We start from the raw sequence: 16,121 nt of genomic DNA, 5'->3' as shown, positions 1-16,121 counted from the left end.
GGGCTGCAGATGTCCTGAGCGACAGCTTCCCAGGTGCTCCCCATGCCCGCCCCAGGCAACGGTCTCCAGGCAAGCACCGTAGCTCTGCCGGCAGCAGTGGGGAGATTTCTGCACAACTTCTCCTTCTCCCACCGGCTTCCCCAGAGCAGCAGTCACTAGGCATCAATGTGACCTTTGCCATAACAAATAAACCCCCAAATCTCAGCGCCTCACCGGAGAGAGCATCGTGTCTTGCCCGTGCTACGTGTTCAGGGCGGGGCTGTGTGCCTATCAGGAGCTACCCTGGAAGCCCTGATGGACAAACACCTACTGTGTGGGACGCCTGCCGAGGACAGACAGGACTCAGCACCGTCTCGGGTGGGCAGGTCACAGCTCGGCCTTGAGCTGGTCACGCTGCCCCATCCCACCGTACGGAGTGGGAAGGGACCGAGACGGACAGTTTGGACTGAGACGGTCCAAACAGCCTGGCTGGTGATCAGTGCCCATGGTACTGATGTGAGCTCAAAACAAGGGGCCGCCCCAAGTCCACAGTCAGATGAGCCTCTGGCTTCTGGGAGCAGCTCCGCCTTCCCCAGTGTGTCTTTTGGCTGTGGATGGACCCCCGGGACCGGGCGAGGGGGTCTTGTCCCCTGGGATGGGGAGAGGTGACCGGCTCACATCCGCTGCTGCTGTGAGGTACGTGGGAATCAGAAAGGGGCAGCAGGAGGGATAAAACCAAACCACTCCGGACACCACGCTGGGGTCCAAGTGAGAGGTGTGGGAAGCTCGAACTTCTACGATGGCTACAGAGACCTAGCTGGTGAGATCTGCAGGTGCTGGAAGGGACGTGCAGGCCGAGGGACAGCAAGGTGACCAGCATGTCGCCAGATTTCTGGCTCACACCCCAGACGTATGGTGGTGCTGTCTGCTAACACAGGGAACACAGGGCCAAGGTGTCAAAAGGTTCGACCCCTGCCACTCACTGCTCTGCCTCCATGATGCCAATGCCTGGGTGGTAGTGGCCGACTCTGGGGCAGCCCTGAGGGACCGGCTGTCAGGGGGTTCTGGAGGTGAGTGGGCCAATGCCTTGGGACAGGGAGGAAGGAACATGGGGCTGCCACGCCTGGACTCCCAGGATTGGGGGGGAGGGTGGCACCCAAACTTCACTTGGCCTCAAATTCTCCACTTGTAAAGTGTTGGGGGGGAACCCACCCTGCAGGGGCTCCTGGGGTGACCACCAGGTGCAGCCGCCAGATCTGCCGGATACGGCAGGAACGGTGGAGAGACCGTCGGTCGGCGAGGTTTCTCTCCAGGAAGCCTCGATCACCGGTAGGTAGTGATGGTGGAGAGAGAGAGAGAGGTATTTCTCTCCAGGAAGCCGCCCATCACTGGCTGGGGGGTGGCATGCGCTCCGGGGAGGGATGGCCTTTCCCTGGTGCCCCAGCTCAGCCAAGAGGCAGAGAGGGGAGGGGTCAGCCACACCCTACACCAAGGAGAGAGTGCCGCGATTGTTAACTTTCCTAATCACTGACTACAGCCTGGGAACTTCTGCCATCTGAATTTCTTAAGAAAACAACGCAAACATCTCATGAAACAAAAGGTGGAAAATCCAGAAAACGACATAGAAGAAATTGTAACAATCATGCAAGAGGCCACCACCTAGAAATCATTACCTTCGCTATCATGCCACATATACTGCTAGACTCATGTGCACTTGACAAGCAAAACTGCCTGGGAAAGCAGTAGAAATGGCTCAAGTCCTTGGGCCCCTGCACCTGCACGGGAGACCTGGAAGAAGCTCCTGGCTTTGGATCGGCCCAGCTCCAGACATTACAGCCATTTGGGAGTGAACCAGTGGATGGAAAACCTCTCTCTCCTTCTCTCCCTCTCTCTGTAACTCTGCCTTTCAAATAAATAAATAAAACCTTAAAAAAAAAAAAGCGAAATTGCAGCCAAACAATAACACAGTGTTGTTACCTATATTTTCATTGTATTAGTGTCACCGACCACTTGGCATTTTACTTCGCATATTTTTCTACAACAGGAATTGTTTTTTTAAGAGCAGGTTTTTAAAATTTTCGATCTATTGAGAGAGAACACGTATCTGCTGGCTCACTCCCCAGAAGCCCCCAACACCCAGAAAAGCCAAGAGCCAAGGATGCATCCAAGTCTCCCACATGGGTGCCAGGGACCCACGTACCTGAGCCATCACGCTGCCTCCCAGGGTGTGCAGCAGGGGGAAGCACAATTAGGTGCAGAGGCTGCGACGGGGATACAGGATGCAGGCATCTCGCCCAGTGTTAGCCGAGGGCCAGATGCTCACCCCAACCTGTCTTCTGGAAGCACGTCACATTTTATCTACTTGCTATAATTATTTAACCAGTCTCAAAGTGTTGGGCAGTTATTTTCCGGTATTTGTGTGTGTGTGTATGTGTGTGAGACAGTGTGAACATCACAAAGAACTTTGCCCCAAGACCTGCTTCCAGCCTTTTTTTCCCAGCATCACCTGGTTGTGTGCCAACTCACCCTATATGCACTACTGCAAAGTCAAAATTCAGAGGCCAGCGCGGTGGTGCAGTGGGTTAAGCCGCCACTTGCTACATCAGCATTCCAGTTGGAGTCGCACCCAGCTCCCTGCTACTGCACCTGGGAAGGCGGGGAGGACGGCCCAAGTGCCTGGGCCCCGGCCATCCACGAGCGAGACTAGAATGGAGTTCCTGGCTCCTGGCTTCCACCTGGCCCACCCCTGGCTGTTGTGGCCATGTAGGGAGTGAACCAACAGGTGGAAGATCTCTGTCTCTCTCTGTTCTCTCTGTCTCTATCACTCTACCTTTCAAATAAACAAAATAAATCCTAAAAATAAAAAGGTCAAAATATCTGACTGTGTAGGCTCCCCTTTCCCCTTGTTTTTGGAAAAAATAAAATAAAAAGACTAACGTAAACACCACCCACCACGTAGCGATCAGCAAATGTTAACCTCTGCTGTGGTTAAGTTTCCTTGGGAAGTTTCCAGTTTCTTTGAGAAGAGAGTGAAGAGCTGCTGATGAATCGAGTCGCTCACGCGTGGCTCCCCTGCCCACTCGCCTTCCTGCCAGCCTGGAGCGGCCACCGCGGGGACCTGACATGGAAACTTCCAGTCCGTGCTCCAAAATCAACTTCGGACTTAGCGGTCCGTATGGCGTGGTTTCACAGGTTTTCACTTCTTTATGTTCCGGAGTCGTCCTGTCAAAACCCCTACGGACCCTTTCTGGAATTTTCCACTGCAGACCCACGGAGGGCTGGGTTGTGTGGGGGAGGATGGGGTCTTTCCAGCATTAGCCTTCCCCTCTCCAGAGGGGGCGCTCTCCCTGTTCCAGCCCCCGCTAAGCCCCATGCCTCGTACTAAGTCATTTCTAGGGAACTTGTAATCTGTGCAGATGTTACAAACAGGAGTTCATTTTCACATTGTAACTTCTAACTCATTGTTACTGAGATACAAAGAAAGCACTTACTGGGCGGGCAGAGCCGGTTAAAGCCCCTGCCTGTGGTGCCGGCATGGATATGGGCACCGGTTCTAATCCCGGCTGCTCCACTTCCCGTCCAGCTCCCTGCTAAGGTCTGGGAAAGCAGTAGAAGATGGCCCAAGTCCTTGGGCCCCTGCACCTGCATGGGAGGCCTGGAGGAAGTTCCTGGCTCCTGGCTTCGGATCAGTTCAGCTCTGGCTGTTGCAGCCAGTTGGAGAGTGAACCAGTGGATGGAAGACCTCTCTCTCTCTCTCTCTGTGTGTGTGTGTGTGTCTACCTCTGTAATTCTTTCAAATAAATAAATCTTTTTTTAAAATAGCAACAACAACAGCAAAAGGGAAGCTTCTGAAATACTTTGTAACTGGCTTTGCTGCTGCAGATTCTCAGGGATTCTTTCTCCGGCTCTTGGTAGACAATGCGTGTTGTGTACTAAAGACTGCACATAAGCAGTGTGGGCTCTGCCTGCTCTGCCTGCCCCTGCTGGCTTCGCTTCTGTCGGACTTCTGGGACAGCCTTGCAGTGCGTGAGCGCCACAGCTCCGTCCTGGTCCCACGCGCAGGGTTCTGCCCCTTCACTAGGAGAGCTTGGCTGTGTCCGAAACGGCCTCTGCTGTGCTTTTGTCTTTTAGAGGGCTCGGGAGTGTCTCCTGTGTGTCCATTTGCAGAGACTGAACTCAGGACGTCTCCACGTCGCTGTGGCTTGCCCAGGGTCCCGCGTGTCCCCTCCAAGGTACACCTGAGGGAGCTTAGGGCCCAGGCAGCGGTGCTGGGAGGAGGGGCCCTGGAGATGGGCCCTTGTGGGGGGTCCTTGGGTCATGGGGGGGCAACTGCCCTTGGAGAGGGGACACTGCTCTCGTCTTGACCAGAGTTGTTAGCTGCCGCACGCTCCGGCGTCCTGGACCAATATATGGCCAGCTCTTCCCAACTCCAGCTCCCGCCGGCCCCCGCAGGCCTCACCAGAGCCTGTACTGGCCAGGGTTCCCTCTGGCTATCCACATGGGAAGGAACCAAGCCTGGCGCTAGTTCTGGCTTTGGAATTGGTGGTCGACTTGGACCAAGTCCTCTCACATCCTTAGGCCTGGTTTTCTTCCTGTGAGATGAGGAGGGAAAACATTACTCCCAAAATTCTGTGTTGAGGCTGGCACTGTGTGTAGTGGGTAAAGCCACTGCCTGCATTGCCAGCAATCCATATGGGCACCGGTTCGAGTCCCGGCTGCTCCACTTCTGATCCAGCTCTCTGCTAATGTATCTAGGAAAGCAGCAGACGATGGCGCAAGTCCTATTTTAATAAAACCTTTATTTTGTTTAAGTCAAACAGTTTTACCAGGTCAGCGGCACCACTAAACTGACAGGGCTGAAGAAGAGCAAAGGCTTGGGTCAAACGCAGAGAAAAGCGAGCTGATGACATCCCAGATCCTGCACTGCCCGGCCAAGTTGCAAAGACAAGAACTCCCACGCATGAAGCATTTAGGATGTCCCAGGAACGGTGTTAAATATCAACACCTAAGATGCAACCCATGAATTGCTTACAGCAACTTTGTGACATAGGCAAAATCCGTCTTCCACTCTACAGCGGAGGAAACCAAGGCCTAATGGGCTGAGAACTCTCTAGACTGGCTGTGGCAGGGACCCACAGACCCACCTGCTTTGAGTCCACTCCAGCTTCCTTCTGCAGCCCTCTTCCCTGTATTCCATCGCCTGGGTACCCAGAGCCCCAGACTCGCCCACATGCAGGATTCCACACAGGGTCCGGGGCGGAGGCCCGAGCCAGGCGGGGACAATGGAGCATGTGTGGCTTTGTCTCACAGACTGAAGTGGGCACGGGCAGCTCTGGGGCCTGCAGCTCTGCCAGGGGCTTCTTCCTTCTTTTAAAAAATATCTTGATATATTTGAAAGGCAGTTACAGACAGAGAAGTTGAGACAGAGAGAGACAGAGACAGAGAGAGAGGTCTTCCATCACTGGTTCACTCCCCAGATGGCCACAATGGCAGAAGCCAGGAGCCAGGAGCTTCATCCTGGTCTCCCACGTGGGTGCAGGGGCCCAAGCACTTAGGCATCTTCCACTGCTTTCCCAGGTGCAGTAGCAGGGAGCTGGATGGGAAGTGGAGCAGCCGGGACTCGAACTCACTCCCAGGACAGCAGCTCCTTGACTCCTAGCTGACACAGAGAAGAAGGTGGTCCCCACCTGTGCTCACAGTCCTCCCAGCAATACCACGAGCACCCAGTTCCCCTCTAAATTGCTTTGTGCTTAAACGAACCACAGTGCCATCTCCCGTTGCACTTGAACCCAGGCTGCTGTGTGTGTGCAGTCTCCCTTCTCCCACGCATGGTGCAATGGGCCATGGCCTGGATTAGCATCGGGGGACCTGGGTGCTTGTCCCGCCCCTGCTATTTAGTCGCAGTGTGACCTCGTTTGTCTTCGACAGGAGGGAACACAGTGTCTCTTTTGCCTCCTACGCTCTCTGATTGTCCCGGAAGGAAAGCCAGCACCCACGATGGGGGCGGCCATTTGGCACCGCAGTAAAGCTGTCGCTTGGGACATCTGCAGCTCATATCCGAGTCCCTGGTTCCCGGCCTGGCTCTTCTTCCTGCTCCATGTGTATCCTGGGAGGCGGTGAGTGATGGTTCCAGTACTTGGGTCCCCGCTACCCATGTGGCTCCTGGCTTCAACCGGGCGCAGGCCTGGCTGTTGCAGGCGTCCGGGGGGTGAAGCCTCTCTCTCCCTCTCCTTCCCCTTCTCCAATAAAAGCAGTACATTAAACTTTGTAATTAAAACAAAAAAACCATAGTGCAGATTGCCACTCACACAGCAAGCCAATTACAATCTTGACACTCACAAAGCCGCCCCCAATTTCTTTGCACTTCCTTCCTCTAAGGCATTTGGCAGAGCACTCTGTGGCAGGCATGGAATGCAGACCCCGCCCCAGACAGGCCCTGGAGCCTCACGGCAGGGGCAGGGGTGAGAGCTGCAGGACCTGGCCGCAAGCCGAGGGTCAGGAAGCCTGTGGCTGCGACAGATGCAGCCAAGCAAGAGGTCAGGGCACTGGAAAATCAGGACAGGACCACGGAGAATCCTGGGGGCAGAGGTCAGGCGCAAGTCAGGACCGGCTCAGGCTGGCCAACACCCGGGGCCAAGGGGTCTGCGGTCCACAGGGGAGAGGGAGCCCCGGGCCCTGGAGTCCTGGTCAGCAGGTAGGGGGAGGCTCCCGGTCCGGGCCCCACCTGCCTGCTCCGATGTGGCTAACTCAGTGCCAGCGTCGCTGTGGGCCCCGGCGCCGCGTGCAGGGACGGTCAGGTGCGGCTAAGAGAGGGAGGGAGCCCCCAAGGGTCACAGAGCAGGTGTCCCAGCCATAGAGGGGCAGGAAGAGCTTTCCAGCATTGGAGAGAGCCGCCTGGCTGCCTGGGGCCACATCCTGAGCGATGTAGGGGCGGGGGGGGGGGGGGGGGACAGGGCCATAAGCCCGCACCGGCTCCCCCACAGCACCTGCACGGCCTGCTTTCTGGTCATCACCCCCTGCCCGCAGCAGCTCCACACCCCTCCCTTTCTGACTTTGCTTTAAGTCCATTTCGGCAGGGAGGCAGATCGGGGCTGGGGACCCTTTTCTCTGCCGAGGGCCACGTGGATATTTGTAACATCCGTGGGCCAGGCAAGATGACCAACTCAAGGTTCATCCTGCTGTAGGCTTGTGGAATTTCCGTGGCCGTGGCCGTGGCCTTGGCTGGGCCAGACCAGCTGATTCTGTGGGCCTTAGACAGCCCGCGGGCCGGATACTCCCCGCTCCCTGGGGTAAACTCCTAACAGGACACAAGGGACCCAGGTAGCTGCTACCCAGGCAAACGAACAGTGCTGAGCGGGAACCTCCTCTGCACGGGAGCAGGGCTCACAGAATTCACTGGGGCACACGGAACATTCTGCACTTGTGAGTCCATGCACCGCTGATTTATGTCAGGAACCCCGACCCAGTGCAGGCAGACTTCGCGGCCGGCCACAGCAGACATGCGCAGAGTGGCAGGTTGGCATCTCCCACTCCCAGCCGGCACTGTGCACCTTCTTGCTTCTACTCCCCTGCTAGCAATGAGTCTCCTTGATGCAGTCTGGGTTCAGCTTTTGTGCTTTTTGTTGATTGCACTGTTCAAGCGATCCCCAAGGGTTGGTCTAACACTTGAGACACCGGTGAAGATACTCGCAGCTGGGTCCAGCGCTGTGGGACAGCCAGTTAAGCTGCTGCCTGGGATGCCTGCATCCCACATGAGCACCGGTTTGAGTTCTGTCTGCTCCACTTCAAATCCAGCTCCCCGCTAGGAAACCAGCACAGGGTGGCTCAAGTACTGGACCCCTGCCACCCACGTGGGAGATCCAGATGGGGTTCCAGGCTGCTGGCTTCAGCCTGGCCCAGCCCCAGCCATTGCAGCCATCGGGGGAGTGAACCATCAAATGGGAGATTGTCTCTCTCTCTGTCTCTCTCTGTCTCTCTCTCCTGCAGGTCCCGAGCTCCATGCTAGTGAACGAGTAGCAAGCAGCCGAGTCTTTAAGCAAAGGCACGCAGGAAACCAACGGACACGTGGTGGATAGAGTCTCACGGGCTGGGATGCCCAGGCGCTGTGCTCGCCCCACCTGTACAGGATACCGGAACCTGCGCTCCAGGATGCTTCCCCCGCAGGGCTGTGCCCGAGGCCGGCCTGAACCCGCCTACAGCTGCGTCCTCACTCACCAGCGCTATTTGAGGAAGGGCCCCCGTGCTGTCACAGGCCTATGCCAATTGTCACGGTGCCCAGGCCTGGAAGCCCATCACCAGAGCGCCACTTCTCCACCTGTTTCCATGCGTGGATGTCACTGTCGCATTAGGGTTGGCTGTGCTGTCCCAGAAACCAAAGTCAATTCTGCCCCAACTATTCTTCTATGAGATTTATGTATTTGAAAGGCAGAGTTACAGAGAGAGAGAGACAGAGAGACAGAGAGACAGAGAGAGAGAGCTTCCATCCACTGGTTCACTCCTCAAGTGGTCCCAACGGCCAGGGCTGAGTCAGGTCAAAACCAGGAGCCAGGAACTCCATCCGGGTCTCCCATATGGGTGCAGGGGCTCAAGCACTCGGGCCATCTTCCGCTGCTTTCCCAGGTGCATTAGTGGGGATCCGGATGGGAAGTGGAGCAGCCGGGACTTGGATGCCGGCACCGCAGGATGGCAGGAGGCAGCTTAACCCGCTGTGCCATAGCACCGGCCCCACCTGTTTGCACTGTCGCCGGAACTCCTCTGGGATGGAACAGTCTGGAAAGAGGCTCCTCAGTGAGGGGTGACCTCGCTGGACAGAGGCGTGGCTGAGGGCAGAGGCTGGGGCACGGGGGTGTCTGGGGGCTCCTTGCTCCAACAAGCGAAGGTCACAGGGACCGTGTGGGTCCCACGCGGAGTCGTTCAGCCTGGACCTGGAATCTGACCATGCCGGTGCAATTTCACTCATGCGGGCGAGGTTCTTGGCCCCAGGGGAGCTGTGCTGCTTGTATGCAGTGGTCCAACAGGGTCTGCGGTCCGGGTGGTACAGGGGTGAGGCCGGGGCAGGTTGGGGGGAGCCCGTGGCAACCAGAGGCCTTGCTCCCCTGGAAGGAAAGGCGTCTCCCGGTCATATAGCCCCTTGCTCTGTGTTCCTTCTCAGTGAAGCACCGTGGGTTACCTGAGACACCAGCATCCCACATGGGCACAAGTTCAAGTCCCGGCTGCTCCACTTCCAATCCAGCTCTCTCTGCTGTGGCCTGGGAAAGCAGCGGAAGATGGCCCAAGTCCTCGGGCCCCTGCATCCACATGGGAGACCTGGAGGGAGCTCCTGGTTCCTGGCTTTGGATCAGCCCAGCTCCAGCCATTGTGACCAATTGTGGAGTGAACCAGCGGCTGGAAGACCTCTCTCTCTCTGTAACTCTGCCTCTCAAACAAATAAGTCTTAAAAAAAAAAAAAAAAAAAAAAAAAAAGCCTCCTGCCCTATGGTTCACTGCTCCCGAGCTCTTAAGCGCCTCTCGTGCTAGAACCACAGCAAAGAGCTGGAAATGTCTCAGGCCCACCTCCTCAGTCAAGGGGCCTCCCCTTAAGAGAGAAGCCCCCGGCTGTGTGGAGGGAGCCAGCCCCCTCCTGGGGGGGGGGGGCAGAGCAGGGAGAACACACGAAGGATGCTGGGGCCAGGGAGCCGTGTCCTGCTTGCTGGCTGCTCGCTGGCTCGCTGCCTGTCTGGGGTGTGGCAGGTGTGAGTCTCCAGCTGAGGCCGCCCCCGACGCTCACTCTGGGCAGCAGGACCCACACCCTTCCTGGCCCCCAGAACGCTCCTGGCTCCTGGCCGGGAGAGATGCACAACGCGTGCGTGAGAGTTGAGCGAATCCTGAACCACCCCTGGCTCCGATCCTTCAGCTTCCCCTACGCCACCAACAGGAGCTCACGGGCCAGTGGTCCTGGGCTGATGCAGGCAGCCGAAGACCCAAGAAACCCACCCTCACTCCCGGACAGGTCACGGAGCCCCGCCGGCCCTCCCGACGCCGGGGCTGACATTGGCCGAGAACTTCCACTTCCTGTTTGGTGGGCGACTCACAGACCCCGCGGGGCCCCTCGCGACTCTTGCACTCAGAAGCCCCTATGCCGGTCCTGATGCAGCAAAGCTGGCCACCCAGCATCCTCGGAGGCAGGTACATCCACCAGGAAACTGGAGGAAGCTTTTCGGCAGGAGTAACCGTGGAAACAGCCCAGGTCCCTGCTACTCAGAACATCTGAGCGGCCAGCTGCAGGAAGTGGCAGCTCTGGGACATAAAGGGGCTCCGTCCGCCTGCCTTATTATCTCATTTTCCAGAGGCGCTGACGGGACAGCTGCCTGTTATTACCGAGCGCACCAGGAAACAGCCGGCTGCCAAACAGCGAGGGATTAGCGGCTCCCACCACACAAATGAAATTCTTGCACCTGGTCATCACGCAGTGCGATGCTCCGTCTTCGCAGGGTATGTTACTTAAATCCCATTTACAGAGAAACAAAAACAACCCAAAAAGGCGCCTACATGTCACTGTAATCACGGGGAAGTATTAAGAACCATTTCGCAGTTTTTAGTCTAGATTAAATTAATTGGTGGTGGTTTTCGGTTAATCGCACTAATCTCTGATTTGGTTCCCATCACGTCGTAAATGTGTGATTCCGTGTTGCAAATCAAAAGTGTATTTAAAAGATCCATAGCAGCGCCATCAGCTAGGAGGCTGCAGTGTAGCAACAGAGATCTCTTTGCAAGGGGGCAGCCGGTCCACGGAGGTGACAGCTCAGAGGGAGCCAGCCATTTCCTGCCCGACTTCCTTTTCTAACGAGAGGGGCTGGAGGGAGTCCAGCTCTCAGGAATTGGGAGCCCAGAGGCAGAGAGGCTGTGGGGGCTTTCCACTGCGAATCTTGACTTCAGCCACGGGCAGCCACCTCCTGGAGCCCTGGGGCTGCCTGGAGACTGTCCTCATTGGGCACCTGGGACCTGCCATGACCCAGAGGGATGCCAAGGCGGTGAGGCCATGGTGGTGCCCTCTGACTGGGATTAGTGCCCTAGTATAAGAGGGGGCCGGTGAGCCTTCTCTCTCTCTCTCCACCCCCCCCCCCAGCCCCTGTCTCTCCATTACCGATCTAGCTCCCTGCTAATGGGCCTGGGAAGGCAGTGGAGGATGGCCCAAATCCTTCGGCCCCTGCACCTCATGGGAGACCTAGAAGAAGCTCCTGGTTCTGGCTTAGGATCGGCTCAGCTCTGGCCATTGCGGCCATCTGGGGAGCGGATGGAAGACCTCTCTCTCTCTCTACTTCTCCCTGTAACTCTGTCTTCCAAATAAATAAGATAAATCTTTTTAAAAAGTTTATTTATTTTTTCTTATTTGAGAGGTAGGGTGAGAGAGAGAGAGAGAGAGAGATCTTCCATCTGCTGTTTCACTCATTACTGCCCACACAGCTGGGGCTGGGCCAGGCCAAAGCCAGAAGCCATTACCTGCATCCAAGTCTCTCATGTAGGAGGCAGAGACCCAAGGACTTGCACCATCTCTGCTGCCTCCCAGGATGCACACTGGCAGGAAGCTGGATTGGAAGGGGAGCCAGCACTGGACCCCAGGCCCTCTGATGCGGGGCGCAGGTGATCCATCGCTTACCCACTGTGCCACAACACCTGCTCCCAAACTTATTTTTTAATTACTTTTCCCCATGAGCTTTTTGAAGCACCCTTGTAATTATCTGAATTATTTTGTTTTTTAGTTTTAGCTTTTATTTTTATTTTCATCTACTTAAAAGACAGAGGCAGAGAGAGAAGAGAGAGAGAGAGAGAGAGAGAGAGAGAGAGAGAGAGAGAAAGAACCTCCATCTGCTGGTTCATGTCCCAAATGCCTGTAACAGCCAGGGCTGGGCCAGGCCACAGCCAGGAGCCTGGAACTCCAGCTGGTTCTGCCATGTGGGTGGCAGGGCCCCAGCTCCCCTGTGGGCTGAGGGGGTCACAAGCGGTGGTGGCCCTATCTGCTGGGACAAAGCGCCCACTCCTGTTTTGTTTCTTCATAGGACTGTGATGGAAAGGAAATAAAGACCCAGGGCTGCATAGGAGCTCCCGGGAGGGAGGCAGGGCAGGGAACGAGTGGGGATTGGGAGGGAGAGCGAGGGGACGCCGAGCCCTGCAGATACAGCCTCTTCAGCTGGGGTGGGAGTGGGGAGCTGTTCACCGTCTTGGCTGCGTTGGCCAATGCCCAGCGCCCTTCTCTCCCTTTCAGCTCCGACCCAGGTACTGCCGGCTCTAGGCCTCCCACCCCGTTAGGGCAGCCGAGTGTGCCCCTGGTCTGTCCCCACAGGCAGCTGCTCCAGTGCGTGTCTCCACTCTGGAGCCGGGAGGGTCTTCCTGGGATTGGTGGGAAGGGAAGAGCCCACAGGCCCGAGACCAGGGTCAGCACACCTGGCACTCAGCAAGGTGCTTTTTTTTTTTTTTTTTTTTGACAGGCAGAGTTAGACAGAGAGAGAGAGAGAGAAAGGTCTTCCTTCCATTGGTTCACCCTCCAATGGCACCGCGCTGATCCGAAGCCAGAAGCCAGGGGCTTCTCCTGGTCTCCCATGTGGGTACAGGGCCCAAGCACTTGGGCCATCCTCCTCTGCCTTCCCCGGGCCACAGCAGAGAGCTGGACTGGAAGAGGAGCAACCAGGACAGAATCCAGCACCCCAATCAGGACTAGAACCTGGGGTGCTGGCGCCGCAGGCGGAGGTTTAGCCTTGTGAGCTGCGGCGCCGGCCCCTAGCAAGGTGCTTTAAAACAACGGCCACACAACTTGAAACCAGAGCTAGCCTGGGCCGTGTCCGGCCGTCCTGAACCTCTGTCTTCCATAGCCGGGAACAGTCTTCATTTGAGCATGGATGAAATGTATGATCAAAGTCAGATACAGAAAATATTTCATTTTTCCCCCATTTTACTTGAAAGGCGGAGAGACAGAGAAAGATTTCCCACCTGCTGATTCTCCCCCAAATGTCCCTAAAAGCCAGGGCAGGGCCAGGAGCCAGGAACCCAATGTGGGCCCTCCAAGTACTCGAGCTGTCACCTGCTGTCTTCCGGGGTGCACGTGAGCAGGAAGCTGGAGCAGGAAGCAGCTGACATGGGATGCAGGTTGTCCCGACTGCTGTCCCCACTTCCGTGCCACACAGCTGCTCGGGTATAAAGACACCCAGATGACCACTGCCACTGAGGGAAGTCCCATAGACTCTTAAGAGTATGTCTTCTTTTTAAATTTTTATTTATCTCTAGGGGCCGGTGCCGTGGCTCACTAGGTTAATTCTCCGCCTGTGGTGCTGGCATCCTATATGGGCACTGGATTCTGTCCCGGTTACTCCTCTTCCAGGCCAGCTCTCTGCTGTGGCCCGGGAGTGCAGTGGAGGATGGCCCAAGTGCTTGGGCCCTGCACCTGCGTGGGAGACCAGGAGGAAGCACCTGGCTCCTGGCTTCAGATCGGCGCAGTGCGCTGGCCATAGCGGTCATTTGGGGAGTGAACCAACAGAAGGAAGATCTTCCTCTCTGTCTCTCTCTCTCACTGTCTATATCTCTACCTGTCATTAAAATAAATTTAAAAAATCTTAAAAAAAGTGTATTTATCTCTACTTGAGAGGTACACACACACACACACACACGGAGATTGGGTTCTCTTCTGTTGGTACACTCCAAATGCCTACAATGGCCAGGGCTGGACCTGGGCTGAAGCCAGGAGCAGGAAATTGAATCCAGGTCTCCTACCCGAGGGGCAGGGACCTGATTACTTAGGCTATCAGCTGCTGCGTCCCAGGTACATTAGCAGGAAGCTGCATCAGAAGTGTGGAGCAGCCAAGACCTGAACCAGGCACTCCGACACAGCACGTGGGCGTCCCGAGTGCTGGCTTGGCCCTCTGTACCTCAGAGCCCTGCTCTTAGCTTTTGAATGTTGCCACCTCAGGAACAAAATCAGGTTCGTTTCCTTAAGAGTACGAGGCTGGGGAGTTGGGGGCAGGGAGAGGCCCCTTTGTTTCAGCAAAGCTGGACACAGGAAGCCACTGAGGCTACTCGGGACACCACCGCCCAGCCGCTCTGCCAGCTGCCTCTGGACCCAGGAGTCAACCCGGCATCGGCACCCAGGGTGGAGATGAGCCGCCCAGCTGAGCCCAGCCTGAATCACCTCTGTGTGGAATTGTGAACAGAGTGGCTCTGAGTGACTAAGTTGTTGTGCAACAAGGAGTAACAGGGCCCAGCTTGTCTGACTCTGAGCCTACAGCATGGCCAGACCCCAGTCTGTGCTCCAGTGTGGGTTTCAGCCCTGCCCCTCCCTCCCTGAACCTGAGCTCTGGACGCAGTTACCATCCGCGGCTGAGCCGTCCTCCTGGGTCTGCATGTGGGGATGCGTTTGCTCTTGCAGTGTCTCTGCGCCAGTGTCTCTCAGACCGTCACGTGCTTCAGAACCTTCCGAGGATTCTGGTGATATGCAGGTTCTGGGGGTGCACAGTAGGTTAATGTAGATTTGCTGTGGGACAGTAGGTTAAGCTGTGGTGTCAGCATCCCATATGGGCACTGGTTCAGGTCCCAGCAGCTCCACCTCTGATCCAGTTCCCTGCTGCGGCCCGGGAGTGCAGTGGAGGATGGCCCAAGTCCTTGGACCCCTGCACCCGCATGGGAGATCTGGAAGAAGCTCCTGGCTCCTGGCTTTGGCCTGGTCCAGCTCTGGCTGTTGCAGGCATTTGGGGAGTAATCAGCGGATGGAAGACCTCTCTCTGTCTCTCCCTCTTAAACAAATAAATAAACCTTTAAAAAAATAAAGTGCATATTCTGGTCCAGGTGGTCTTGGTGGGAGCCAAGATTTCCAACGTCCTAAGGGACAGATCAGCTGCCAGCACTCCACCTCGCTCTGGAATCAGCCACGCACCTGTGCCTGGAAGGTGAGGATCGGTCCTTCTTCTCTCTGCACACCGAGGTGCACCTGCCCCGTTTCCCCAGGCCTCGGGCAGGGTGGGAGGGAGCTTGCTTGGCGGCGCGGGTCTGGCCGGTGGCAGAAAGCTCTGGTGTCGAGGGCTCACCTCAGGGCCCACGTGCCTGGACGTGGGAACACCCGGGACCTGTTAGGGCGCTGCTTTGGGCGTTTCTGGAGGAGGGCGGTGTGAGTGTGGGTGGACCTGGGGGAGGGTGCGCACGAGCAGTTGCCGGGGCTCCAAGAGGATGAATCCAGAATGGGGAAATGGTGCCGCTCTGAGCGCCAGGATGCTTGTGGCTCTGCCGTGGACGGCAGAAGGCTGGGCTCGCTGTACTGCAGGACTCAGCCCCAGCCCCCGGCTGGCTCTCCAGCCTTTGGCCAGCTACATCCTTGGCTGCCATGGCTCAGGCCCTGGGGCACCCCGAGTCTGCCGCCATCCTGGGACTATTCGGGAAGCTGCAATCACATGGCCAGCCCCCGGCGGATGGCCCCCCCTACGGCTTGATGGGGGCCTGTGGATTTGGTCTCTCCACGGAACCCCAGCACACCCACCTGTAAGACAACAAACGGAGTCCTTAATTAGGCACCGAGATGCAGCATGGTGTGGGGCAGACACAGTCCCTGGTGGGGAGGGACAGGGCTCTGGGCACTGCAGGGACCCAGGCCAGGCTCCCCCCAGAAGCGGGGAATTAGGGAGCAGCGTGAAAGGAAGACTGGAAGAGAGCGTGCGGAAGCTTGTGGTGCAAAATCAATTTGGGGAAGAAGTTGTTGAATCAAAACCAAACCCAAGTGGCCACAGCAACGGGGCACATGCAGGACACTCGGGGTCTTAGGAGAGGGGGTTTTGCTCTGTCTTCCACGCCGGGAAGCCTCGCTGGGGAGGAAGCCACACAGAGAGCAGGGCTGGCGTGCAACCACAGGCTCTGCCTCAGAGACACCTGGTGCTTCCCCAGCCCCGCGGAGAACGGCAGACTCCACGCCAGCCCCACTGAGCACGAAGTCACCACGGCTTCCCTGCAGGTCGTGGCTTCACAGCCCCTGGGGAAATACCCAGCCCTTGTAGAAATGGACCTGGATTTTGTGACGCAGTGCAGCTTTCTGAAGGTACTTTTAGGGCCCATGTTGTGGCATGACGGTTAAAGCCACAGCCTGCAGGTGCCGGCACCCCATATGGGCACCAGTTCGAATCCCGGCTACTCTA

This window comes from Lepus europaeus, chromosome 8, assembly GCF_033115175.1.
Source record: "Lepus europaeus isolate LE1 chromosome 8, mLepTim1.pri, whole genome shotgun sequence".
In the NCBI taxonomy this organism is placed as follows: Eukaryota; Metazoa; Chordata; class Mammalia; order Lagomorpha; family Leporidae; genus Lepus; species Lepus europaeus.
Note: the sequence above shows the minus strand (reverse complement) of the source record.